The 27,129-nt window shown below is 47.9% G+C and overlaps 1 long non-coding RNA gene across 1 annotated transcript in view; it reads right to left on the bottom strand.

Moving 5' to 3' along the window:
• Window positions 1–11,358: 11,358 nt before the first annotated feature.
• LOC144825131 (uncharacterized) overlaps window positions 11,359–27,129 on the bottom strand; it is a 143,635-nt gene continuing 127,864 nt past the window's right edge. The window contains exons 2-3 of the long non-coding RNA XR_013609293.1: window positions 23,309–23,388; window positions 11,359–11,725 (exon numbers count right to left, since the gene is read on the bottom strand). This is a non-coding gene — a long non-coding RNA (uncharacterized LOC144825131). The remainder of the gene's footprint in view (window positions 11,726–23,308; window positions 23,389–27,129) is intronic.

The following is a 27,129-nucleotide window of genomic DNA, read 5'->3' as shown; positions in this document are numbered from 1 at the left end:
AATGGAACTTCCACTGGTACCCTAACAACAGGGAAACGTGCTTCATCAGTTCAGATGAGAATGGCTGACCGTTATCAGAATATACGACTCTAGGGAGTCCATATCGAGGGAAGAATTCACGAACCAACTGCTTGGCAGTGGTCGCGGCTGTGTAATCTGGGACTGGATATGCTTCTGTCCATCTGGACAAAGCGCATACAACTACAAGAACATACTTGAAACCTCGACATCGCTCCATCTGAATATAATCCATCTGGAGGACCTCAAAAGGGTGGTCAGGAGGCTGGAATCCACCTTGTTCCACCGGGACACTTTTACCTGGATTAAACTGACAACATATCATACAGGTACGGACTTTCTGCTTGGCTGCAGCTCGTAAATGCTTGTTGAACCAAATGTTCTGGATACTGTCTAACATTGCTTTTTCTCCTAAATGTGCTGGACTATGTGTGGTATTAATGATGACTTGAACCATAGAGTCGGGGAGAAACCATGCGGTCCTACCCTTCGTTAACCATCCCTGATCTGTCTGGACCCCTCCTTGTTCAGACCATTTCTTGATTTCATCGGGAGTAGCATGTAACTGGATATCTATGACATCTTGAGTAGGGTCCTTAACGGTCATACATGTAGTCAGATCTGGAGTGTGTGTCTGTGTCGGAGTAACTTGAATGTCTGGAGTCTGTGCTGTAAGCTTGGCTGTGCGATCTGCTAGATCATTACCTTGAGAAATAATGTCAGTAACTTTCGTATGTGCTTTGCATTTCATGATAGCGATAGATGTCGGTAAATGTATGGCATCTAACAGAGCTTGAATAAGGAAACCATGCTGAATCTTGGTTCCATGAGAAGTCATGAAACCTCTCTCCTGCCAGAGCACTCCAAAGTCGTGTACAACTCCAAATGCGTAACGTGAATCTGTGTAAACATTAACTTTCAGGTTCTTGGCGTGTATGCAGGCTTGTGTCAGAGCAACTAGCTCTGCTGCTTGAGCGGACAGGGTATCAATACGGTGTGTCTTAATAACTTCAGTGTCAGTAGTCACTGCATACGCGGCAACTAATTCTCCTGTACTAGTTCTCATACATGACCCATCCACATAAAGTGTCAGGTCGGGATCTGGTAACGGAATATCTGTCAGGTCTTGTCTTGGCTTTGTCGTAATGTTGACTACTTCCACACAATCATGTGTGGCTGGATTTGAATTAACTGATGGTAACAGTGTAGCAGGATTCAGGATGTTGCAGCGTCTGATTTCTATGTGTGGCTGAAACAGTGTCAATTCATAACCTGTTAAACGTGCAATTGTCAAGTGTTGTGTTTGTGTTCGGTTTAAAAGAACTTCCACGGAATGTGGAACTTGTACTGTCAGGGAGTGTCCTAAAACTATGGAATCACTTTGTCTGATAGCTAGTGCTGTGGCTGCAACTGACTTGAGGCACGCAGGCAGAGCCTGGGCGACTGGATCTAGTGTGCTCGAAAAATAAGCACAGGGCTTGTATTGTCCTGCTTGATCTTGTGTGAGAACAGATAATGCTGTACCTTCACGTTCAGTAACGAAAAGTGTAAAAGGCTTACTGTAGTTCGGTGTCGCTAGAACTGGAGCTTGACATAAAGCTTTCTTTAACTCGTTGAAACTAAGTGTATGTTCAGATGTCCAAGGGAGAACAGTCGATACGGCTGCCTCCTGTGTCGTTAACTGTATCAGTGGCTTGGCTAGAAATGCATACCGGGGAATCCATTGTCTGCAATAAGAAGTAAGGCCGATAAAGGCACGTACCTCCTTCTGGGTTCTGGGCTGGGGAAGACTCGCTATTAACTGGATACGGTCTGGTGTCAACTGCCTACCCCTCTTGGACAGTAAGTGTCCTAAGTAGACCACTTGCTGTACACAGAATTGAAGCTTCGAAGGGGACACCTTGTGCCCCATCTCGGCTAGGAAATACAGAACCGTCAGTGACGCACGCTCGCAGTCACGTTCAGAACGGGCTGTGATCAGTAGATCATCGACATACTGGAGCAGGGCAGTGTCAGTTGGCATGTGAATATTGTCTAGTTGTCTCTTAAGTGCTTGACTGTAAATACTAGGACTTTCTGTGAAACCTTGAGGAGCGCGTGTGAACATATAGCTCCTTCCATTTAAACAAAATCCGAAAAGAAACTGGCTGTCTGGATGAATAGGAACACTAAAAAATGCGTTCTTGAGGTCTATGACAGTGAAGAACGTGGCTTCGGAATCAATGGCTGTCAATAGGGAAGAGATATCTGGGACAACTGGGTACTGAGGAATAATACATTTGTTAAGTTCTCGTAAATCAATCACTAATCGATATACTGGGGGTGCATTTGGATCAGTACGTTTCATGACTGGAATGATCGGAGAATTGCATACATTGGAGTCAGTTTCTACAACTACTCCTTGAGCCATGAGCTCGTCTATAATTTTGGATAAGGCTGCTACAGCCTCAGGTGGCAATCTATACTGCCTGATTCGTGGTAACACTACACCTGGTTTGAGAGTCACACGATGGGGTGTGATTTGCATGTAACCTACATCAGTTGGACCTTGCGCCCATAACTGCTGAGGGACATTAGACAGTCTGGGATCAAAATCTCGTAATACATAGTGACCCTTAAAGTCACGCAGGAACAGACGTATTCCCTCTGGGGAACAACATATAACGGCACCTAACTCTTTCAGTGTTTTAATGCCTAATAGATTTTCTGGACATGACTTAGTAAGTAACAGATCAGTAGTGCGGGACAATGGACCTACTTCTAGAGTGACTGGCTTTGAAATCTCATTAACGATAGGCTTTCCTGAAAATCCAAGGGAAACATTTCTTGAGCCTGAGAGCGGAGCCCCTGGAACTTCGGCATGACTAATTGTGGTCCTACTTGCCCCTGTATCAATCAAAAACTTTCTGTCTTTCCCTAATACTTGACTGTGAACATAGGGACCTTCTTGATCTACAGGTATCTCGATGAGAGGCAAGCCTACCTCCCTCTCTAGGCTGTTTCATGAATATGGCTGGTACTCTGGATACTCAGACTGTGCATACTGGTACATCTGTGATGTAACATGCTGTGTTGCAGCGATAGGCTGTGGTACTGTAACTGTCTGTTGTGCATTCTGTGACTGAGGAATCTGTGAAACTTGTTCCTGTCTAGGCGGACGTGGTCTTTCTTTAGTCTTACCAGTAGCTATGTTATGTTTCAGAACTGCACACTCATTTATAAAATGACCTGGCTGTTTACAATAATTGCAGTTCCCTTTAACGGGAGCTGCAGGATGACTGGCTTGATTCGGACCCCTCTTCTGACTGTCTTGAGGAACAGATTGTGCAACTAGTACTTTCATTTTCGTGTCTTTCATACGTTTTCTCTCGTGTTCTTGCTCTTCCCTGATTCTATTCTGGTGGTACTGGAGCATCTGGAGCATCTGGGACGGAGTATTTGCTTGCCAGGTACTTTCGACTTTCAGAACTCGGTTTTTAACTTGTGGGCTTGAATTCTCGACTAATTTAGTAATGAAAAGGTGAGGATATGACTCACTACTTGTCTTGAGGCCACTGTTGATACTAAAGCACTTTTCAAACCTAGAATAAAAATCACTAATATCTTCATCTTGTTTCTGTTTACAGGCTGAGATTGCATCCCAGTCTTCTTTTCTAGTTGTCAATAATCTGGGTAAAACTTGAATTAATAATTCTGGTAATTCTTTACATTTCTCTCCAAGACCAGTACCTGGTACACGTATCTTATCTTCAGCTTCTAGGACTGCCCAATCTATCTTTTTCTCTCCCACCTCCCATTCTTTTTCCTTGAGCTTTTCATACACCCCGGCGGGTAACAGGACCTTTAACATTTTAATGATATCTGGGTAAGTGTATTCTCCCATACGGAGCATGTCTTTTAATTCTCTATGGAACCCTGCTGGATCTTTGTCATGACAGGGAATTAATTTCTTCATTTCGAGGAGTTCCATCTTTGTGATCGGAGTGTATACAAACACTCGTTGCATTTCGCCACCCGTTCCTCTGACTGGGTGGACTTCTCGTAACGGATTCTGTCTGTCTACGTAGAATGATTTACTTTCTGGGGGTGAGACATGAACAAAATGCGGGTTCAGAAACGTTCTATATTTGTGACGCTGTTCTAGAATGACACTAATTAAATCGGTACCTAGACCTCTCCATTTGTACTGGAGTAACTCGTTCAGGATATCATGTAACGGGCCTGGATCAGAGTGCTGACCCTCATACAGAGTAATGAGGTGCTGAATCATATACATACCCACCAGTCGCTGCTCGGCTGGGGGCATTTTCAGAAACATTTGTGCCACTATTTCGTCTGGAAAAGTGGTAGAATCAGTAATCCATCGGACTGCTGATCGAACTATTTCCTGTTCATGCATAGTACTTAACTCACTATAACCGATTCGTGATTTCAGAATGTGATCGGTAGCTTGAAATACTTGTTCTAGGGAACCTTGTTCTGGTGCTGTATGATGGAGAGTTGGCTTGTGTTCTAGACGTAAATGGCGATCTGGAAATCTAGGTTTTCCTACATACGCTATTCTGGCGGTATTCTCATCGTCTTCCTCTTCAGGATCAGAGGTACTTTCTTTCTCGCTTACTTGTGCGGCTTTACGCTGTTCGTGTATCTTTATTATCTCTCTACGGATTTTCTTGTACATACTTTCCATGGCACCAATGGTATTGTGCTTTCCTTCGGCTATATTATCACTCCACTTTGTTAGAGTTTTCATTTCTTCCGGGTCTTTAGACGGATAATCCTGTTCTCTTATTAGACAGTTAATTAAGAACTTTAATATCATGCGCTGAATCTCGGCTTTCCTTTGAGACATGGCATCACTAATACTTTGTGGGTCATCCCCTGTACGGATGAAACGATATATCCTGTCTAGATCTTCTTTCATATTCGGCAGGGTGACTAGATACTCGGTCACTCTCCTTACGCGTACGGAATATAAAACCATATTAAACTCGCCTGGAACTGGGTCATAGACACATTCGCCAAGGGTTTGCCTGATTTCTGCAACAGACTTATTACTCTTGGGAGTACGCTGTGATGCTTGAGCATGTAATTCGAGTGCTGATAAACGCTTGTATGGCGGCGGGGTTTGAGGAAGACCTCCTCCTGCGGCCCCTAAACTGGAATCATCAACTGATGCTTTCCGTCCTGGCAGGGTCGGTAATTGTAACGTGGGCTGGACTTGTATGGCGGGCTGACCCGGGGGGGCTGTTAATGGCACCCCGGTGTCTGGAGGAGCAAGAATTACCTGGTTTACAGGGACGGGCGGAGTGCGAACAGGATTTGCATATTCGGGGACTGTGTCGTCCAGATAGGACGAAATAAAAATATCAGCTGCGGTCGGTTTGTGACGTAGCTTGGTCGGAACTAATGGTGGCGGAAAATTACTGGATGCCTCTGGGGTCGCTTTTGGCAAGCCTTCGGCAAGAAGAGGATACATACCCTTAATGAGGGCATTCCTCTGTCTGTCTGATTGCTCAGTTCTAACTCGTTCACTTATCTCGATTAATTCTCTTTCTTGGGCTCGTTCTTGGGATTCTCTACTTAGTTCTGACTTTCTGATTTCTTTTTCGGTTCTTTTATGAGCTTCTTTGCGCCATAACTCGATGGCATCTTTCTGTGATTGTCTGGCTTTCTTTTTCCATAATGCTTCTTCTACTCGCATGATGCACTCGGCATCCCATGTACCCGATACGGGCCATCTATACTTTTCTTCTAACTGTTTGGTATACTCTACCCATAAATCTAGATACAATATGGCACTTATGCCATGTTTCTGATACATAAAATGACCTGGACTGTCCCTAGGCGGGACGGGAACTGCTGCTTCCAGCAGACCCTTTCTAGTTTTTAACTGACGTAATTTTGAAAAGAGCGGCATGACTGGACTATAATCTGGACATAATACAATACACAATGAAAACACGAAATCACGTCGCACTCATACCACAACATTAAAATACATGAAGAACATTATGAATAACAGTTCGGACAGAATACTACCTGGAAATACTTGAAATTTCTCGAGAACAGAACTGACTAGAACAGAAACTAGATGCACTGCTGAAACAGCACGAAACTTACCGGTCTCTTTAAAGAGACACGTCAGGACCCGCATCCACCGAAGTGGACACTTCGTTTGTGGGACTGTGTACCACCAACCCACAGACCAGAGTCAATTAAATTGACCCTGTCTAGATACCACCCCAGTAACGGTACTCACCGGGCAGCAAGAACGGAAGGCCTCGGACTGGACTGGACTGCTACGACGACGAACTTCGGACTTCGGACTTCAGTTACGGGTGGACCTCCGGATACCTCGGACCTTGTACTCTTGGCTTGGGCTCTGGTCGGGACTCGCCGCGTTCCTCCACCGTCTCGTCTGGATGCTGGACCGCCTCCTCCGTCTCCTCCGTGGGCTTGAGGGATACTTGAGCAGAAATATCTGCCACTGCGCAGAAGAGTTCCGTCACGACTGCAGAGGGTCAGGGGGTCGGCGTGGCTTCACCGACGCGTGGGGAAAGGGCAAGTCCCTATTCGGGCGCCATTATGTGGTATATAAATAAATAATACCGGATCTATTTTTGAATGAATGAATGAATAACAGATAGCTCAATAAATAAGAGTCAAAATTCGAGGTAGTAGGAGTTTTTGCAGGTTTAATACAGCATAAGGACAGGAGCAGGACAACCTGCATAGGAATAGGATGACAGGGCCCAGCAGCTGCTGGGGCTGGGTCTGGGATGAGCGCGCTAACTTTTAATAACAATACAGGAGCATATATATACATAGCGCGAACACATAGCATTACATTGCGGTAGGCGTAGCAGTGGGTGGAGCAGAAGGCGTGACGCGTAGCAGTCGCGAAAGATAAGAGTAAAAAGAAGGTGTAACTCAGACATGTGATGCAAACGTAACAGAATATGTCATGAATGGGCGGAAACATAGGAGGGGGCTACCTAAGGAGCCGGGACCTCTAACCTGATGGTGCGCGCAAACTGGCAATGACGTATCACTAGGAGAAGCTGGGGGCTATGAACTCTGTGCTAGGAGCAGAGACTAAAGTCTGGAGGGTCGGAGCGACATGTACCTAAACCCTATCTAGTATCTAATGTTTAGGGAACATGTTGATATAAACTAGAAGTCATGAGGGGAAAAGCTAATTGACTCTAAGACTAGAGCATGCATTTATTCTACATGTAGTGCGTGATGAAGAATATTAAATGACCATTAAATACAGTATTTCTCTTAACATGGAGACGTGAAGGCTAGACAATGACGGAAACTATTGATGCAGTTCAGTAGCTTAGGAATGCAGAGAAGGAGGACTAAACTGATAACTGGAATCATAACATAGTCTTGGCAGACTCAGAGGCAGAGCCAGGCTGCACCGGGCACTGCGAGGCAGGAAGTAAGTGAAAGGTCGAGGATACAGGTGGGGGCTGGATCGCTCCTCAGCGAGGGTTCAGGAAACAGGAGCTGAATCTGATGTCCGGGCCCTTTTGAGGCCTGGAAACGGGGACTTTATAATGAAATAACGTGCACACTGAGAAACGTGGCAACATAACTTTACATAGGCCTGATACTCATAGTATTCACGAGGACTGGAAACTGGCATACTAGAGGAGGACACAACTATAATTGCGTCATTAATCGGACATGGGGAATAACATATGCATATTGGTCATGCACACATAACATATGATGGATGACACGTAGAGACACAGAACATGGCAAAATTTACTTTTCCACAGAAGAAGCAAAAGACCTATTTTGATGAAAGGAAGAGATCCGTTGCCCATGACATCTGTGTTGGTGATGTGGTTCGAATTAAAAATCCTGTCCATGTCACCAAAGGAAGGAGCAAATTTTCTCAACCTGTTGTGGTTGACAAGGTCTGTGGAAATGCTGTACGGGTTAATAATAAGGATTGGTGGAACATCTGCAAAATTGTTAAAGTCAGTAGTGATGATGCTCACACTGGTGTTTCTCAGTCCAATCCCTGCTCTGTTTCTAGTGACAAACATTCTGGTACTGTTGTTATTGATGGTAATGGTGGTAATGTTGCTGATGCTTCTGTTCCTGGACCTCGCAGGAGTCATAGAGTGTGTCGGATTCCTGCCAGGTTCAGATAATCTGTTGCCACCGCTTTCTCCTTTCTTTTTACCAGTTGTGCTTTTCTTCCTCCATTATTCTTGTTCTAGTTTTCAGGTTTCTTTTCTCTTCTTTCCTTCTTCTTCTTCTTCTCCTTTTCTCTTCTTTTTTTCATTCTTCTTCTTCTCCCAGTACAAACGCTTCTTCTTTTGTTTTATTGAAAAGAGGATAATGTAATATTCACTGTTCTGTGCCTTCCTGGCACCTGTAGTTAGAACCCTTGTGTTCCTATGTTCCATGGCTTTATAGTAGAATGTTGCCTTCTGGCAGTTGATAGCCTTTGCCTGGTTCCTGTCGCTGTGCTTCTCTTAAGCTGAATAAACCAAATCTACAAGTTAACCTTTGTGGAGTCTACATCAATACTACAGTATTGACTATCCTAGTGTCCTAGTTTCAAGTAGCTTTTCCCTAGTCCATCCGGACGTGTCCTAAAAGAACTAGTTTCCAGTTCTATCATTCCCATTCTAACTCTATGGTAACTTGAGTGCGTGTAAAGACACTGCACTCGCATCCCGTGGGCCTCCTGCTCTCCATCCATTGGTAGTATAGTGTAGCCCCAGCGATTCTCCAGGCCCTAGGCCTTTCCTTTGTTCGTGACGTGGTCCTTATACCACTATTTTAGTATATGGTTCTAAGTGCCACTAGGGCATTACTGTATTTTGTGCAACTTATTGTATTTTAATTAAGTATCTTGTATTGTGCTGGTGCCTCTGACCTCATAAAGAGTTCAGAGGATTGTGTTAGAAATAAATACATATATATTTTGATAATACAACCTGTGTGGTGTCCTTTCACTTGGTATTAAAGGGATTGCGTATGGTAAAACAGCTGGCTTCACATGACCTCTTGAGTTTAGCCTAAGACTGCTTTGTCCATGCTACCACTCGGATAGCTGGTCTATAAGGTTGACTTTACAACCATCACCATAGGGGTTGTTTGGACTGGTGCAAGGTGCTCACTAGAATAGTGAACATCATATACCAGGCCAACTTCTCACAGGCATTGCACATGACATTGCATTTTATCTATATGTTTTGAAACGTGCCAGCATACTTTTAGTTCTTGCTTTCAAGAAGCAAGGCTGGCAGTAAAAGAGGCGAAGTTACTGCCAGCCTTGCTTCTCGTATATAACGGTTATATGTACAAAGTGCGTGTTTACGCAGAGCTTGCAGGTTTTCAAAACACATAAATAAAAGGCATTGTCATTTACTATGCCAATAGCTCAAACGCTTGCAATTGCGAGACCTATTGCATTGCAAATGCTTGTTATAATGGCGGTCTTGTGACTTCTTGCTAGGCTTTTTGGGGCAGATTTACAATAACTGGCGAATCCCTGCATATCAGCAGGGATGCGCCAGTTATTGTGCACCATGCCTCCGCCACCATAGATACGCCGCATTTACAATGCGGCGCACCATGGGGCAAAAACGGCAGATGCGTGACACATCTGTGCCGTAAAGGCGGCGCATTGCTGGAGTTGCGTCGCAAGTGCAACGCAGCTCCAGCAATGCTCTGGGGGGGGCCTATTCTTCCAATGCTGCGTCAATCCCTACGCCTGCTTCAAGCAGGCTCAGGGTTTTGACGCAGCATGGTCCCAAAAGTGACTGAGTGAAATGTTTTCACTCAGCCACTTTTAGGAGGCGTTCCTGCGCCAGAATGCCCCCCCCCCTCGCGCAGGAACGCCTCTTTGTGGCGCAGGGCTTTACAACGTGACGCATCTCCCAGATACGTCACGTTGTAAATACTCCGCAGCATGGCACATCTTTTGCGCCGCCGCTGCGTCACAAAAGTGACACAACGGTGGCATAAAAGCAGCGTAAGGGGCTTGGAAATCTGCCCCTGAGTGTGGATGACGGCGTTGAGTCCCGCTTAGCGTTTTTGTGTCAAGATTTCGATTTGGAATTACTGGAAGACTTTGACCTAGAAGTGGAGTTTTTGCACTCTAAACCAAGACCACGACTTGGAACATGAGCAGCACTTATGCTTCCACTGTGACCTCTTATTGTGCTTGACAACGTAGAAGTTTCGCCTCTCAGTCCAAAATCGCTGTGGAATGTCTAAGGGCACACTTGTCACATGACTTACAGTCCTGCCAGGAGCCGAAGCAGCATAGACACTGCTCATACACCTTGATGCAATGTCTGCTTTCTTCAGTATCATGATGATTTGGATCCTACTGTTTTCGGTGTGGATACTGCTCGCTACCACACGGCAAAACTTTTGCAGTTTTTGAAAAAACTGAAGAAATTGGGAGCAGCGCTCCGGATCATCATCAAAGGGCGCGGAAAGAAAAAACTGACGTCAGTACGCAGGGGCGGTGCTTATATTTGGCACTTCTCTTGTCACTTCCAGGGCAGAACGGAGTCATTAAAGAGCCACACAGCGCCATCTACCTGAGCACTTGAGCATTGCTGTAGAATTCTGTAGATCCATTCTGTGGATACTTTAAAGGTGTGTAATCGGTGGTGAAAAGTACCCATCAGAATTGAAAAGGTAGTGATGAGAGAGATGTCATTGATGCATTGACTGTATGTTTTCAACAGTCGGAGAGGATTGTCACAACTGTTGATAATCTGAGAAGGAGGATCAAGAAAGGAGTTAGTTTTAGATTGAGCTTCGATTACAAGTGCCTCCCAAATGTATGCTGTATTCCTAGCAACCTGACACCACAAGGGTTCGTAATTTAGAGGGGTGCCATAAATGGCACATATCCCATGATTTGCCCTAAAATGGGGCATAACATATAGGTTTTGGTAATTATAGCACCAAATCCACATGTTCTGGTATTGATCATGTTTTTCCCTCCGTTAAATTCCGGCAGGTTTGACCTGTCAACATTTATGTGGGAGATGCACATTTAATTGCACGTGGCATTTATTGGGTGTGGTAAACTTTGCATGTGTAATCCAGATACCTGCTGAAACAGGAGTATGTGTGGGGATCCTAAAATAGCATGGAGATTGTAATTGAGGCCTCTTGTAAGATGGAATATACAGAAAAGTCTTTGTAAAAATGGTGGTCTCCATTGGCAGCTGACCTGACTTTTCATGTTCCGTGTGAGTTAATGGTTCTGTGTTGTTTGTTTTTGTACTTGCGTTTCATTTGCAATAGAAAACATGGAGCTTATTGGTGGTTCTAATGATTTAATTGAAAAATTCATAAAATAATTACATTAAGTAAAGACAGACTTCAGCTTAAAGACTACAGACCTGATTTAAAGTCAGTGGTAATGAAAAGTCCTCCAGGCTCCAACCTTTAGGGGAAGGGAAACTTCAGAAGAGAACATATAGGCAGAATTTCCTTAACACTGTTACTCTTATGATGGAGACATTTCAACGATTTTTATATTACTATGATTCCAAAGTAGGCCCTGTATTAAGAAATTGCATGGCTATGAAGTAACTGAGTTCCTTGCTTCAGTGACTGATTGCCCAGCTGATTCCTGCTGTCACATTTGTTCTGTCAGAGTATCTCTTTAGGACGCCAGGGTTTGTTGTGTGATTGATCAACCAACCTAGAAAAGATGGAAGTCAGTTAGGACAATCATCCAGTAGATAGTACATTCAGAGCAAAATTATGCAATTTATACTCCTCATGTATAAAGAGATTTTATATTACAGCAATATTAACTATCTGTGACTACCCTCCCTCTTGGATAACACAACTAAAATATTTGACAATGCTACCATAAATACTCATTTAGTATAAATAATACAATTTGTATATATTTTTGAATAGTACTGAGTATATGATTGTTGTAGGGTCAAATAGCCCTTCCTTCCAAAAAACAACAGGGATAGATAAAATATACAAATTCCATAGTCAATTAACTCTTTGAATGTATAAATGGAAGTTTTATATAGTGTATCAGCGACCTTAACGGGACTAATATGAACCGCATAGCATTAGATGTAAGAATATCTCATTCCTTCCAAAAAATGTAAAGTAACATTAAATGCCTGTGGACCTTCCATGTCCCTTCTGTGAGCTATGAGGTCCATGTTCCCTGTCAATCTCAGGGACATGAGGACCGGTAATCTGTAAAGTATAATATGAGCCTAGAATGAAAGGTCGCATGGACGTCATTTAAGGGTCGCCAGAGGTCGTAGCTGCAAACGTTTATCATCAGTTTGCGACACCTGGCATGTTCCTTGCGACCCCTCGATTTATAACTATCCAAATTCCGTTAGTTAAACTTTCTGCAGTTCCAAAGCTGCACTTGGTTTCCTTGTTTATATGGTTACATTGAAGGGCCCCGGGAGGAGTAACAGGCACAGTCAGTCTCCCCCAGGGGACATTCGTAAATCGGTTAGGCCAGGGCAGGGACTAGGTAGGTTTAGGGGGAAGGGGCAGAAGGCAAGATTAGAGTTTAGGGAGTCAAGAAGGGCATGGTGGCCTCTTTCCGACTCCGTGCACCACTGGAGGGAAAAAATGAAAGAGTAGAGGGTCGTGCCTCCGGTAAATTTTGATGCCGGATCACAAGGTGGTGCAGGCGGCCCTACGCACTCTAGGTGGGGCAGGGTGTCTAAACTCCTCAGGCGTGGGCGTTTTGGACTAGGCCTGGGACGGCATGATGTGAGCAGCTTCGGGTGGAGTGGCGGCGGCAGTTGCAGCATTTTTATCTCCTCTGAGGAGGCTCAAGAGAGGGAAGGGAGGGGCGGGGTAAGAGGCTGGCTGGCCGCCCGCAGCGCCAAAGTCAAAGGCACCCAGGAGAAGTCACAGGGGGATATTCTCAAGAACGTGTGATAATGCGAAACACGAACGTGAAAAAAGTTACAATGAGGCTAATCGCGATACAAAAATCAGCGATAACCAGCAACAGACCTGCAATACCCACACATCATGCGGGGAAATTCCTCTTAAAAGCAGAACAAAAAAAAGGGAAAAATAAATAAACTACGTAGCACCATGGATGCACCCGGACCAAGTGCAGTGATCACTATTAAAGCGGAAACAGAAAACACCAGCATTACAGAAACAACTGCGAAGAATCATGGTGGTATCCGGAGCAAGGACAGAGATCACCCAATATGCAATCAGAAGTGTCCGTGAGTTGCAGTGCACTGAGGTTGGGGCACCAGCGCTGAGGGTGCTCATGTGAATAAATTGTCTAAGATGCAGTGGGGTGTGTTACACATGCATCATCTTCCTCATCATTGTTCCAGGTCTTCACACTGCCTGTGGTGACATTGCTGTGTGAGCTGTCCACAGCACAAAACTCAACCAGAAAGGGTCCATGAGTTGTGGTGTACAGAGTTAGTGGCACCTGAAGAGCTGAGCAGGGTATCAAGCAGATGATGGCATCCACGACAGGTGTGAGCAACTCTGATAGTCTGGCAGTAAGACTCTTTTGACTCTGGCAGTTGTTGGTTGGAGGTGGTCCTGGCAGTGGTAGCGTGTGTATCCTGCGGTGATGGGACGTCCGGGCAGGTCAAGACTCGATTTGATGTGTGAGCCCTGGTGGACTGCAGTTGAGGCCGGAGGCAGTGGACAGCACAGGGCCACGGACACATGGCGTTAATGACCCCAAGGTCATCGACCCAGAGGCCATCCAATATTGTATCAGACAGGTTCCATGACTTGAGCTGCACAGAGTTAGTGGCCCCGGATGCACTGCGGCCGGCACAGGCACACCGCCACAGAATGGTGAGTTGCAGTGCACTGAGGTAGGGCCACGCAAGCTGTGCGGGTCCTCGTTGAAGTCGAAGTTGAATGTCGTGGAGGGTTGCGGGGGACAGTGGAGGGTGTCCCTCCAGGGCATGATGCAGAGGGCAGAAGCTGGCAGAAAAAGGCAAATGGAGGAGTGGAATGCTACAGCCTCACTTTTTACCACAAAGTCAGTATCAGCTCCATGATGATCAAGACAACCGCCAGGCCATAGACTCAGATGCCACCAAAGTTCAACCAGAGAGTGTCCATGAATGTCGGGGCACGGACTTAGTGGCACCGGAGCTGAAAGGTGATGCAGTCTGCGATTGGGTCTGTACAGTGATACAAACTGCCATAAATAAATCAGTTCCAAATGTGTGACCTACTCGACCGCATTGTTGACTGCAGTGTAGGTGCTGCGATCAGCAGGGGCACACAGCCACATGTAGTTGGCTTGCGAAGCACAGAGTTGATGACATCAGAGCAGTTGTTGGTAGAGTACTGCACCACGCTCAGAGCCCCGGGACAATCATTCACCCCCCCACACTGGACTTGTGTACGCCGGCCCAGCCCACTCCTCTTATGTATTGAGTGGGGGACAACAAAGCTACATGTCCAAGGTCTTACCCGCTGCGTGCGGTGACATGGTTGCGTTCGCTGTACACAGCACAATGTAATGTTGTAAGGCACGGGCCCCCATGCATACATTATGACCACACGGACACACTCAGATAGTTTGTGGAACTGGCTACGGGCACGTGGGCCCGGTACCTTTATTGCCAGGGTCACATGTACAGTGACGCCTGTGCTGGATGTGTGTGGGGTGAGTGTAAGCAAACCCTCACGGTGTGGTTGGTGCTGGCAACAACTTGAACAGTGATCACTATTAAAGCGGAAACAGAAAACACCAGCATTACAGAAACAACTGCGAAGCATCATGGTGGTAGCCAGAGCAAGTACAGAGGTCACCCAAAATGCAATCAGAACTGTCTGTGAGTTGCAGTGCACTAAGGTTGGGCCACGCCTAATGGCAGGGTGAGAGGCGCCACCCTGGCAAACACGTTGGCCATTCCAGAAGAGAACCACGCCCAGTGCTACGTTCTTTTTATTCACACCCCTAGCCTAGCCTGGCGTAGGCCGGGCCAGCCCACTCCGCTGACGCTTACAGGGGGGACGTAACAAGCTACATTTCCACGATCTTCCCCACTGGCTGGGGTGACATGGTTCTTGCGTCCACTGTCCACTACACTCCAAACACCAGCAGTGTATGTCGACATGGATATGTCTGTGGTCTGCAGACTGCAGTACATCCACGCCACACTTTGCTTTTTGTACATACTCATTCATGGGTCATTTGCCTCCTTCGCACATGCCTGGTTGCCACCTCTCCCCACAATCTGCTATTATGTGGCTGGGGTGCTATGCCATTGATGGCTTATGTACATGGCTAGCCCAGGTTACCACAGTAAGTTGTGCTGCCGTGTCTGGTGGGTGGGCTTGTTGTTTGGCATGTTGTATATGAGTTTGTAATGTGTGCATTACTAGAGTTGTGAGTTGCATGATTGTGGAGTTGGGCTGTGTGGTGTGTCCATTTGGTACTTACTAACGAGCAGGGCAATTCCGTAGGTGCCATCCTTTAAGTGCTGGTTGATGATGGACTGTCGGAAGATGTAGAAATCATGCATGCACATTGCCTGGGTAGTTGGCGATGACATTGGTGAAGAGTCCCCGGTGGTCCACTATTGCCCGCACATTGATGGGATGCGTGTGCTTTCTGTTGCGGTAATTGTGTGCAGTGTAGGCAGGGGGGACAAGTAGGACATGTGTGCATTTGATTGCCCCCAACATGTGCGGGAAGCCAGCAATGGTTTAGAAGCCTTGCTTGGTCTCCAGCTGTTCCTGCGCAGTGTGGGGGAAGTGAAGGTGCTGATGAAGACATCCAAGACAGTTGTGAGGTACTTTGATAGGGCTGGCTGTGAGACTCCTCCGACTCTGGCGGTTGTTGGTTGGAAGGTACCAGAGGCCAACAAATGCATCACAGCCAGCAGCTTTGTCTGCGGAGGGATGTTGGTTGTCCGCTGTGTTGGTACCGTCAACCTGTGGGCAATGATGGTGAGGAAGCGGCGGATGGTTGTCCTTTTGAGCCTGTAGTGGGCAATGACATCCTCTGGTACGGGTTCTGTGAGGATGGTGCATTTTCTGATGGTCCACTGTCTTTGTCTGCGCTGCCTATGTGGTAGTCCGGGGTTGAGGGGGCAGGGTGGGTCCGATGGGGGTTGCGGGTCTGGGGGTGGGGGCGGTGGTTGGTGTGGCCCTCTTGGGTGTCCGAACCGCATAATCAGTAGCTCCATGGCATCTGTTGTTCTTCAGGTGTGGCTCTGGGCTGTGCTCCTTTTTCTGGTACAGGTTATCATTCGGCTTTATACCAGGTAAGAGCAGGTGTTAAATTTGTGCTGCTAACAGGCCTTATCACCTGTTTTGTGATCTTATCGCCGATCTGGCTGGTCGTTGAGAATGTTGCGAAGTTGTTTTGTCACTGCTTTTTGCACAGGAACGCCTACTCTGCATCCCATTAGCGATAGTTGCCGGTCTCATCTGTGGCAATGTTTTTTGCGGCTGTTATCGCAGGGAATCTGGTGATATCGGCCGCTGGCACCAGCTTGTGAATGGGGCGATAAATTTATTGCCACTTTGGCGGCGATAAAGTGCTGATAACTCGGCGATAAGTCCTTGAGAATATGCCCCACAGCCTCTTGGCATCCACGGACCACCTTGATGGAGTGGGGTCTTCCCAGGGCTTGATTTCCAACAATGGGGTGGTCACAGGCAGGATTAAAGGCATGCATGCAGGCAATAACACTGAGGATTGCAGAGGTATTAATAGAAGGGGGCAGTATGCCCCTTGACCTATCAGCCAGGCAAGTTCAGGAGGGACTTGGGCAGACAGAGGGGCCCAGTGCTGGCCAAAATGGCAGGAAACAGAAGAGGGGAGATCCCCTGAATAAGCTCCATGTGGTGGAGTCAGGGAGTGGGCTGAACAGGGCCCGGTGCTAGGCTTGGGTTGAGAGATTCTACAGAGGCCGTCTGGGTTGGGGACTGATCAGCGGTTTCGATTGTAAGGGGTAGATATGGAGGCCAAGATAAAACAACAGCACCAGTTGTTAAGCGGCACAGAAGAGAGATGTGAGCACTTATGCCAGAAAAGAGAAGCAGCACAGGAACAGGGGCACACAATGAAAAAAGCTAAAGACATGCCCAAGGCAGGGGGATCCGGGGATAGGCACGAAGTGTTGGAGGGGCGGGGGTCATTGGTTGTGGGTACTGAAGGGGGGATTAAAGGGTGTCAGGGACTCAGGGAAATCGTGTGGCTCAAAGGGCAGGTATTGCATGAGGCCCACTAGGTTGGTGCAGTCTGGAGGTTGCGGGAGCGGCACTGCCCTCAGGTGAGATTGGCAGTCTGTTGGTAATGCCGACATGGCACACAACAGCCCCTGGATGTTGGCCTGAAGAGGTGATGAGGTCTGCAGCGGCCCTATCTAAGTCGCAGGCACTGTCACAAGGCACACATATGGATACACATTGTATGCGAGACCGTGAGATGCCTAGGAAAAGATGTTCTGAGAATACGAGAAGGAATGGATGTGATGTGGATCATGAAGAGGATGAGAGGGTGCTGGACTTCGACGATGGCAGTGACGAATGGGAGAATGGTGAACTGCAAGATGATGATGAAATGGTGGAGCAAGCAACACGGAAATATAATAGGTGTGTGGCATCAAAAAGTACAGTTGGTGTCTTTCATAAGTCAAGAGTGGACCGGGGAGGCACTGTTGGACAGCAGTCCGGTTCCAGCGGTGAACGTGCCAAGGATAGATGGAACGTTGGTGGATTACCTGCAGGTAATAAAGAATGGTGGTCAGTATGGGAACTTAAAGACATCGGGTCAGGTTCAAAGGCTTGGAAGTCAGTATGGGTTGGGGATGGTGTCACTTAGGAAGCGGGAAAGAACGCGAAGGAGGCGCTGCAGGTGCGGTCTGCTCATAAGGTAGCGCTGAGCGGTAAAGACAAAGATATGCAGGAGGACAAGTCAGGGGACAAGACAGAGGGCAAAATGCAGATGGATGGCATGGAGATGGCAACAAGGAGGAGGAGGTGCATACAAAGAGTCTCCCTTATGGGTGCTTGGAAATGCCTTTGGGGACACACATTTCTGGGAAAACAAAGAGCAGGATTTGGAAACATGAGCATGTAGATGTTTTCAAGTTATTACACAGGGACATTCAGGTTAAGGAAGGGTCTAAAGAGGAAAAATGGGAGTTGGTGAGGTGACCCAGGATGTATGACGTTACAACGCAGGCTATTACAACGCCTGCCTTTACAACGCGGTTTTTACATCGCAATCCATTACAACGCATAGTGCTTTTGGGTGTTGGATAGTGAATAGTTTAATTTACTATTCCAACTCCAGTTCCCGTGGACACTAGGAAAGGTTATTGGATAGTAAATTAACCTATTCCCTATCCTAGAGCGCCCCCCAGCGCAATGCGTTGTAATGGTTTGCGTTGTAATGACCGCGTTGTAATGGTAGTGCGTTGTAAAAGTTTCGTTGTAAAGGTTGTTTACCGGTGACCCAGGGTGACTTTTAACTTAGAAAACTGGACGCTTGCCATTTTCATCTATAACGGCCTTTATTGAGAGAGGCATACAAAGAGGGCGATTGCACCATTTAAATATATGGATGTTATCAAAAAGGCACAAATGCATTTTGGGGGTATGCATGGCTGCGTTATGATAAGGAGTTCAGGGCCTGAATCAGTATTAACCCAGACAAACCATGGGGGAAAGTTGATTTGTAGGTATGGCTGCAGTGGACACAGCCAACAGCGGGTACTCATACGGCTGGTGGCCTTCTAGTCACGTACCGGCCCTTTCAGCCAAATCCCGCTCAACAGGGGGTGGGATATGTACCAAAAAGTACGAGACTCAATGTGGGGGCATATTGAAACTGTAATAAAGGTTTCTCCTCCAGACACCCATGCAAGTTCAAGCATGAGTGTTCCAAATGTGGGAGAAGCACCCAGACACGCAGTGCTTCACCCTGGTCAGCCCTACGGAACAGTGGGGGCTACAGAGGGCGGGGCATCAGGGTTTGGCTAGGCCAAAGGTCTCCTACGCCAGTTAGGGTTGATGCTTTGCGCCCATGGCTGGCAGTCTACCGAGACAGGGAGGCAGCTTTGAAGATGGAATAAGGTTTTCAAGAAGGTTTTCAGGTGGGTTACTAGTGCCCTAGGGGATGGAGGTGCGCAGACAAATTACAGTCAGCAAAAGAAACATCAGATGTGGTAGCAGGAAAATTAAAGACGGACGTTGAGGATTGAAGGATTTCTGTAACTAGTACTTGATTGTCTCTCTGCTGGGGGTGGTGCCCAAGAAAGTGGAGGGGAAGCTTCAGGATGATACACCACTTGTTGGGAGCCACGTTGAACGATTTCATTGCCACAGAAGACATGGAAGTGGTGTATGCATCAGTGGATGATGCAATACGTTTGGTGAGGTTGTGTGGCAGAGGGGTGGAGTCCGCAAAATGCAATATCAAATCAGCTTTTTGGTTGTTGCCCATACATCCGGAGAACTTTCTATTATTACGCATGCAATTTGTAGATGCCATCTATGTGGACAGAGTGTTGCCAAAGGGGTGTGCCAGCTCAAGTGCTTTGTTTGAAACTTTCAGTACCTTGCTCCAGTGGCTGTGTACGAGGAGGAGGGGGCGCTGTGAGGTGTCACATTACCTTGATGAGTTTCTATTTGTGGGAAGACAGGGTTCAGAGGAGGGTCACAGAGCTCTGTGACAGTTTGAACTTTTGGCAGCAAACTAGGGTTTTCTGGACAGACGGTCCCAGCAAGCTGTTAATGTTTCTGGGAATTGAATTTGACACAGAGGTGTTGGTGGCAAGGTTCCCCTGTAAGAAAATGCAGTGAATCGAGAAAGGAGCCTGGGGTTGAGAAAGGTGCAGAAGTTTTGTTTGTAGAGTGGTGAGAGATGATAGGACTTTTTGCAGTAGATTAGACATTAGGCAATGTTAGAGGCAGTGCTACCTCATGACACAGTGCGTGTTTCTTTGGCAGTGCATGTGGATATTTGTATCTGGAGGACTTTCTTTTCTGGTTGATTTAAATGGAGTGTCAACGGTGGATTACACTGTTTGGCAGGTGCAGATTTCTCTGATGCGGCGGGTGCACATGGTTTTGGGATGGGAGGTGGTGTGTAGAGCAGCGGCCACAACACTGGTTGCAACAAGGGAGAAGCATTGCCTTCTTGGAATTTTTTTCCACCTGAAAGCCTGGGATCTGAGAGTGCTGCATTTGTTGACAGTTTACACTGGGTCACCTGAAACTGAACATTGTATTCAGTGCAGGATATAACAGATTCATTATCTCCTTCACAGTGGTATTGTTTCCGCAGCCCTGCACCGGGAGCGTAAGACAACAAGACGCCAGCACCTGCAGGCATTTGGGAATGTGGGAGTAAGAGAGGTTGGGCTGGTGGAGAGGTCTTTAGCAGAATCCACGAGGAGAAGCTACCGGCTAGCATGGACTGAATTTGAGAGTTTTAAAGGAAGCACACAGAGGCCAAGAGCACAGGATCACAGTGACGGGGAAGGGAGAGAGATATGTTTTGTTAAGTCATTAATTGACAAGGGTATATAGCCCACTACTATTGCCAGCAAGTTGGCTGGAGTTTTGTTTTATAGGAGTTGTTCTGAGGTTTTGACCCAGGGAAGGATGAGATTTTGGCGAAGATTTTGAAAGGGTGAGGTAAGGAGAGGGGTCGAGGTTGGTCTAGTTTATAGGAGGCAATAACATTTGATTTGTTGCAAGAGATCATGGTCGTTTTGCTAGATTACCATTATGACAGTTTTGAAGATTTTTAGACTGTGCATGATAAGGATGTCTGAATTGCTGGGTCTGCATGGGAGTTTGGTGTTTTGCATAGTGAGATATGTTTAGAGCCGGGCCAATTGAGGATATTGCTTAGAAGGTCCAAGATGGGTGAGACAGGTAGGGGCAAGTGAATATGGCTACAGGAGGGTGTAGTGTGGAAGCATGTCCGCCAGCGGAGTGGAGCAAATTTCAGGCCTGGCTGGGGTGCAGGCACGGGGCAATTTTTTGTCACAAACGCAGGGCAAGAGTTACTGTTTTTCAACTGCTGCCAGGGCTGTGCAAGGCATTGCAAACACTGTGGCGGGATTCAGACGACTTCAGGACTGGGGCAACGATGGCGGCAGCGCATCTGGGGTGGGACTGGAACTGGATTCGGAGAATCAGCAGGTGGAGATCTAAGTGTTGGGAGTGCTACGTGTGCAAATAGGGGATTGTGGCACGAAGATGGGCAGGGAGCGTGTCCATTACTAATACATTCATTTTTACCGTAGTGCGTGTGAGCTGATGACTTGGATAGTTAGACATTATTTTATGCATTGGGCGGCTAAGTCTGAAGACCAGCAGGTTTATGGACAGAGCATTTGATTGTCCAGTCACAAGGTGCAATAGTGGGGTAGAAGTGGGATGCACTGGTGTAATTTGTTGCAGTTTCTTGCAAAACTGGTTCCGCAGAGGAGTTGCCGTACTTGCTCCTGGTGCATTTGGGAGAAAATGATTTGGTGCAGTTGTCGGGCTTGGATGTTTGCAACACGTGTAACAGGACATGCAGTTGATCAACAGGAATTTTGCAGGGACATGTCTGGTATGTGCTAAGTTTGAGCCTTGGCGTCAGTGGAGAGGAGCGATTAAACATGCAACGATTAAACAGGCGAGGACGCAGCTCAACAGAGCGATGATGGCGTTTTGCATATCTGAGGACATTAAGGTGATAGCTCATGGGGTATCAAGGAGGAGGAGCAGTTTCTATTTACGAAGGACGGAGTACACCTTTCTCAGTTTGGAAATACATAATATATGATGGAAATGAGCAGCAGCAGCTGGTAACTCGGAAGAGTAGGGGGTGGGCAAATGGGTGGTGGGTGGGTGGATGGACACAAGGCGAATAGTGACTATAAATAAAAAGAATTAGCCACTTACCTTGCTTGTTGCACGACGTCTGACGTCCTCCTCGCTCTGGTCTGTCTTATGCTTCTGTCTCCTCCAAGCTCCAAGGGCTCCAGCCAATACCCTTAATACCCCTAATCAATCCTGGTGCTGCTCTCATGCTGATAACCAGCATGAGAAAAGCACCAGGATTAGAGGGAATGGCTTCTTTCATCGCTCTCAAGAGCAGCGAAGGCCTGTAGTTTAAAATGTGCATGTCTAGCTAACCGTGCAAGACAGCCAGTCAAAATGACATGCACACCTTACACCCAAGTGCACAGCCCCACCGCTCCTCCCTGCTGCAGCAATAGCCCGCTGGATCCTGACACTCAGTTTGGGAAGGTTTTCTGGGGGGCATTTTTGTTAGTAGTGCGATGCTCCTCCACTCTAATGGAGGCGCCGCTCCTGGAAATGAGGGATGTGACCAGCAAACTATGGAATGAGAGAATTTGGTGCAAAGGAGTGTACCAGTGAAGCTTTCATGGCAAAGCAGCAAGGGATCAGTAAAACACCCTATGGGGTGTTTCTGGATGGCGTAAGTTGGGGGCGGTAATGAGTCAGATGCGGGCGTATGCACCCCTCGGTTGGAGTGAGGGGAGTTCTAACAGAAGAAAACAGTGTGCTGTTTACTTCTAAATGCCCCAGTGAACACCAGCATCCAATCACTGGTGGCCATGGAAACTTCCAGTTATCCCTCCCCTATTAAGCGGTGTGTAACACTGACACCTAAGGGAGCCAACCGGAGCATGTACAGGTCAATAACCTACCTCATACCTAAATCCACATTGTGACCAAGTCACAGCATTCACCTGACCAGCCTCTACCTGTCATTCGACAGGAAGCTTTAGCGGACCCTCACTATGGCTTTGATGTGACCCATAATTTGAAGAGCTCTGCCCTGTATCCATGGAAGGGGTTAAAGGTGAGCCTTTGGTAAGCCCCCAATCCTTGAGCTTCCACTATCAGAGGCTACAAAGAACGCCACTGTGTGTCTCCGACTTATGTCCAAGAGTTTAGACCTTCTTCAGGCCCAGCTTTCTAAAACTATCATCTTTAAAGCCGATGCCACACTACCATGCGCCTTGGTGGTGGGTAACTAGCGGGAAATGAGTGCAAGAGGTTATTTGACTGTAATTAAAAACATTATCATTACACACACGTGTAAATAGTTGTGTTACAATAAACCCTGCCCGTACATGGTCGAATGATGAGCAATTTACAACGCTATCCAGAATCTGCCCTTGAGAAAGATCTCACAGCTTCTGATTACAAATGACTAGAAAGCAAGAGTAAAAGATGCAGAGCCACACAGCCTACTGGCATGCTTCGGATTCCCACCCAGGTTGTCCCACAGCACAGTTACCTTGTGAAGATTGAGACAAGCATCTTAGTTTTCCTCCTTCTTGTCCGACGTTCTTGTGATTGTCATATAAGATGTTGCCCCTGTAAAGAAATAGATTCTCTCATCAAAGTAAGAGTTAGGAAAGAACAGTGACTTGCGCCGGTGATGCCATACAAGCACTAGCATAAAGGGATAGGGTGAAAGGCACTGTAGCAAAAGCAGCAGTTTGTCACCGCACCTGCACATTTGTGTAGGGTTCCGACAAGTCATGAACCTTATTGGAACAAGCTTTGGTAAAGCCAATAGGTCTCACCTTTATAATGTGAGTGACTATTGGGCTTGCCAATATTTGTAAAGTATTGACTAAAAAAGTAAAAGTAAAACCATTTCAAAATACTGGAGGAAACGCAAACACTTACCTTATGATATCTCAAAACTGGTCATTGAATTCAATGTTTGCAGTCTTTGTAAATTACATGGTTTATTTTTCAAATATTTTTCACTCAGGAAAATCTGAACAGAATTTTAAAAGAATTAGGAAGTGTTCGAATGTATAGAAGAACGTGTGCCAATACCTAATTTACTCTCCACAGGCTTCAAACATCTGGTCGCCAGCAGTAGCCCGGAGAGTGGATTTATCAGCTTGCTGGAAAAGTCAGGGGCGGCTCCTCCACTAAGGCGGATGAGCGTCGCTCCACAATGCAAAAAAAAAGAAAATGATAATAACGAAACGCGTTATTATCATTTTCTTTTTCGGTTCCCAGGTGCGAGGAGTGCTGGGGCTGGCCAGAGCAGGGGCCAAGGAAGGAGAGGCTTGCCCACTCAAAGTGCAAATGAATGTTGGACCGCTGTGTTGGGCCAACCAAACATTTATGCGCCCTTAGCATGTTCCCCACCAGGCTGTTTTGCACAGCCTGGTGGGGAACATGCACAGGCTCCCTGACCCCCTGTGAGTGCCGAACCACAGCGCTCAGACCAATCACAACACTGCAATGCAATGTTGTCTTTGCCTTAGGGGAACCAATCACAACGCTGCACTGCAGTGTTGTCATTGGCTTAGGGAGCCTGGGAGCCCGGGTGCTTCCCCTGAGACGAGAAGAGGCTGCAGAGAGGCAGAGTCAGAGGCTGGCTGCATTAACCGCAGGTAAGTTTTAAAACATTTTTGTTTATTTTTTCATTTTCTAACCCCCACCGCAGTTCTCTACCAGCCGCCACTGGGAGAAGTGTCTTGTTAGGTTAACCTTCTGCCTTACATGCCAGTTGAATGAATACAGCAGATGGGCCATCTACAAGCACCATAAAAGCCTTTGTCTGCCAATTCTTGTACTTTCATGCAATATGTGTAATGCAGGAGATGGAACAAAGTCTACTCTTAACCGCATGCGTGCGGGCGGAATTCCGCCCGTACGCTGGGTTTTTAAAAATCGCACTTTACGTGACGAGCTGGGCTCGTCATGAGCGTGCGAGGAGGCTACGCCATGACGAGCCCAGCTCGTCATGAGCGTCAAAGGGGTTAAGCTATAGCTCATCAAAAATATCCCTTTTCTATGCTTTCATAGACAGCTTGGAGAAGTGCAGAGCAACACAGAGCGTCAGGCGCGTATTGGCAGGAGGAAACCAGCACTTGGGAGAAACACATGGGGGCATATTCTCAAGAACGTGTGATAACTACCGCAAAATTAGCTTTATGCAACTCTTCACATCGCAGTCTATAACGGGAAAATAACGCTGTGTTAACGTGGTATTCCCAACACGGCAGTACCATGCGATAGTCCCACGTCACCTCCACTGTGTCACTGGCAATTAAAAATGGAATATAGCAGACCATCGTGGACAAGGTGAATGCAGTCGGAGTGTTGAAGAGGACAAGAGGCGCTGGAATGATGTCAAGCGCAAAACCAAGCAGAAACTCGCAAACAACCGGAAGGCAGCAATGCAGACTGGAGGTGGGAGTTCAGCGCCACAGGAGGAGCTTGACGAGATGGAGGAAATGGTGTCCACAGTCATCAGTGGGGAGACGGTGGGGGCATGGCTTGAGCGCCGATGGAGGAGGTCGCCTGAGCGCTGGGCTCCGCGATCGAGCCCCCATACATCCTGATTTACCGATTCTACTGACCCCCAGCCCGCATATTCCGATGGGGGAAGGGTGGCCCCTGTGGCGGACCCACGAGTCGCTGTGTCCGATACCGCTGGCCGCACAGAAAATCACCGGCGCACTGTCCAGGACATCCCGAGTGGGGACGCATCTAATATGGCGGCTGCAGTGCCGAGATGAATCCCGGGGTGCCAGGGGCTGGGGGAGCACTGCTGGCCCGTGAGCTTTCTGCATTCAAAATTGGAGCGGAGACTGGGTCTTGCGGTGCGGCTGCCAACCGGGGGAGAACACACAGGAGGACGGGCCACGGTCTCGATCGGCCCGCTCCTGAGGGCCTCGCTGGAGCTGCATCAGCTCGCACACTGGAGGCAAGGTGGCTTACTCCCCCTCGCCGGGCCTCATCTACACAAGTCACTGCCGACTTTGGGCGCACGGAGGTGAGAGGCGCTGGTGAAGGGTTCAATGCATTGAGCCCCGCGGAACATCTTCCCCGGTAGCTCCACCGGAGATTGAGGACGCTGGCCCCTCCCCTCCCCCCTGGCGACCGCAGAGAGAAGGGGACACGTTCGGAGCCCCCAAAGCGAAGAAGATAGGGGCTCCACGACCTAGCAGGAGCGTGGCTGCATAATCACTAGGGCAGCCCCGTGGAACCCACGCGGGGCCTCCCCTGGATCCCTGCGGCTCCCTACATTTACTCTCCACCTTCCTGGGTGGAGGGGTCCGGTGGGGCTTCTTTGAACTGAGAGACTAGCAGACTGGGCATTCCAGGGCCACGCTAGGGGGCGCTTTTGATCAACGGCCCTGACGGCGCCCAGCGGCCTGGGACCCGGAGGTGGGACAGTGCCATCATCGTATTTGCCCCCGGATTGGAGACAGGGGAACTGGATACCGTACTTTTGAGGCACCAGCTGAGACAATTGTGGGGAGTATGGAGGCTGTGAGGAGGCGCATTGGGGGACGACGGTGGGGCGGAGTGGTGAGACCCCACGGCGGTACACCGGGAAGACGGGTGGCAGGGTCCCGCGACGAAGCTCCTGGCACTGTCCGAACATCGAACCTGAGCAGATGAGGCCAGCCTCGGAGATCCCTGTGGGTGATATACGGCGGCCCATGGTGCTGCCGAACGTACTAGAGCGGCCCTAATCCTACGCGCGAGCGGAGTGGAACCACACAACGGCCGCAGCGCAAGGAACCTGCTGCTGGGAGACACCTGGATCTGCCTGTTGATACTACGGGATGCACATGGGTCCCCCTTTCCTCCTCTTGCCCTGGGCCCTTGAACTCTGACCTACTCCTGGGAACCCGAGAGGTGAGCGTGCACACCGGTGCTACAGGGGGTGGCCTTCTCGGAGCCTACGACAAGAGCCCACAGACTGCTGCTATGAGACTGGAGAACCCAGCGCTGGCTGCCCTAGGGTGGGACCATTACTGTGCCGGCACAGCGATGTTGACTGGCCAACGACAGTACCTATAGATGATGTCAGCCTAGCCACTATATACCGCCGGGGTGAGCCTGCCACTTGCACTTTGCCACATCGTTGGAGCGTGATCTACCCTGCCCCACACTCCGGCGGTTAGCACCCGCAGCGCTGCAGCCTTGGCGGCTCCTCTCTGCATCCTCATCGCAGCGTTGCAACTGAGGACCCCTACACTTCATGCGCCAGGTTCGCAACTCGAAGGACCCCTGGAGTGCGGACCCGAGAGCGACTGGCCATGCAGATTCCCCTCCCTTTGGGTGGCGTTTCCC

Source organism: Lissotriton helveticus, chromosome 3_1 (assembly GCF_964261635.1).
Source record: "Lissotriton helveticus chromosome 3_1, aLisHel1.1, whole genome shotgun sequence".
NCBI classification, from domain to species: domain Eukaryota; kingdom Metazoa; phylum Chordata; class Amphibia; order Caudata; family Salamandridae; genus Lissotriton; species Lissotriton helveticus.
This window is presented reverse-complemented; position numbering and strand designations above follow the sequence as displayed.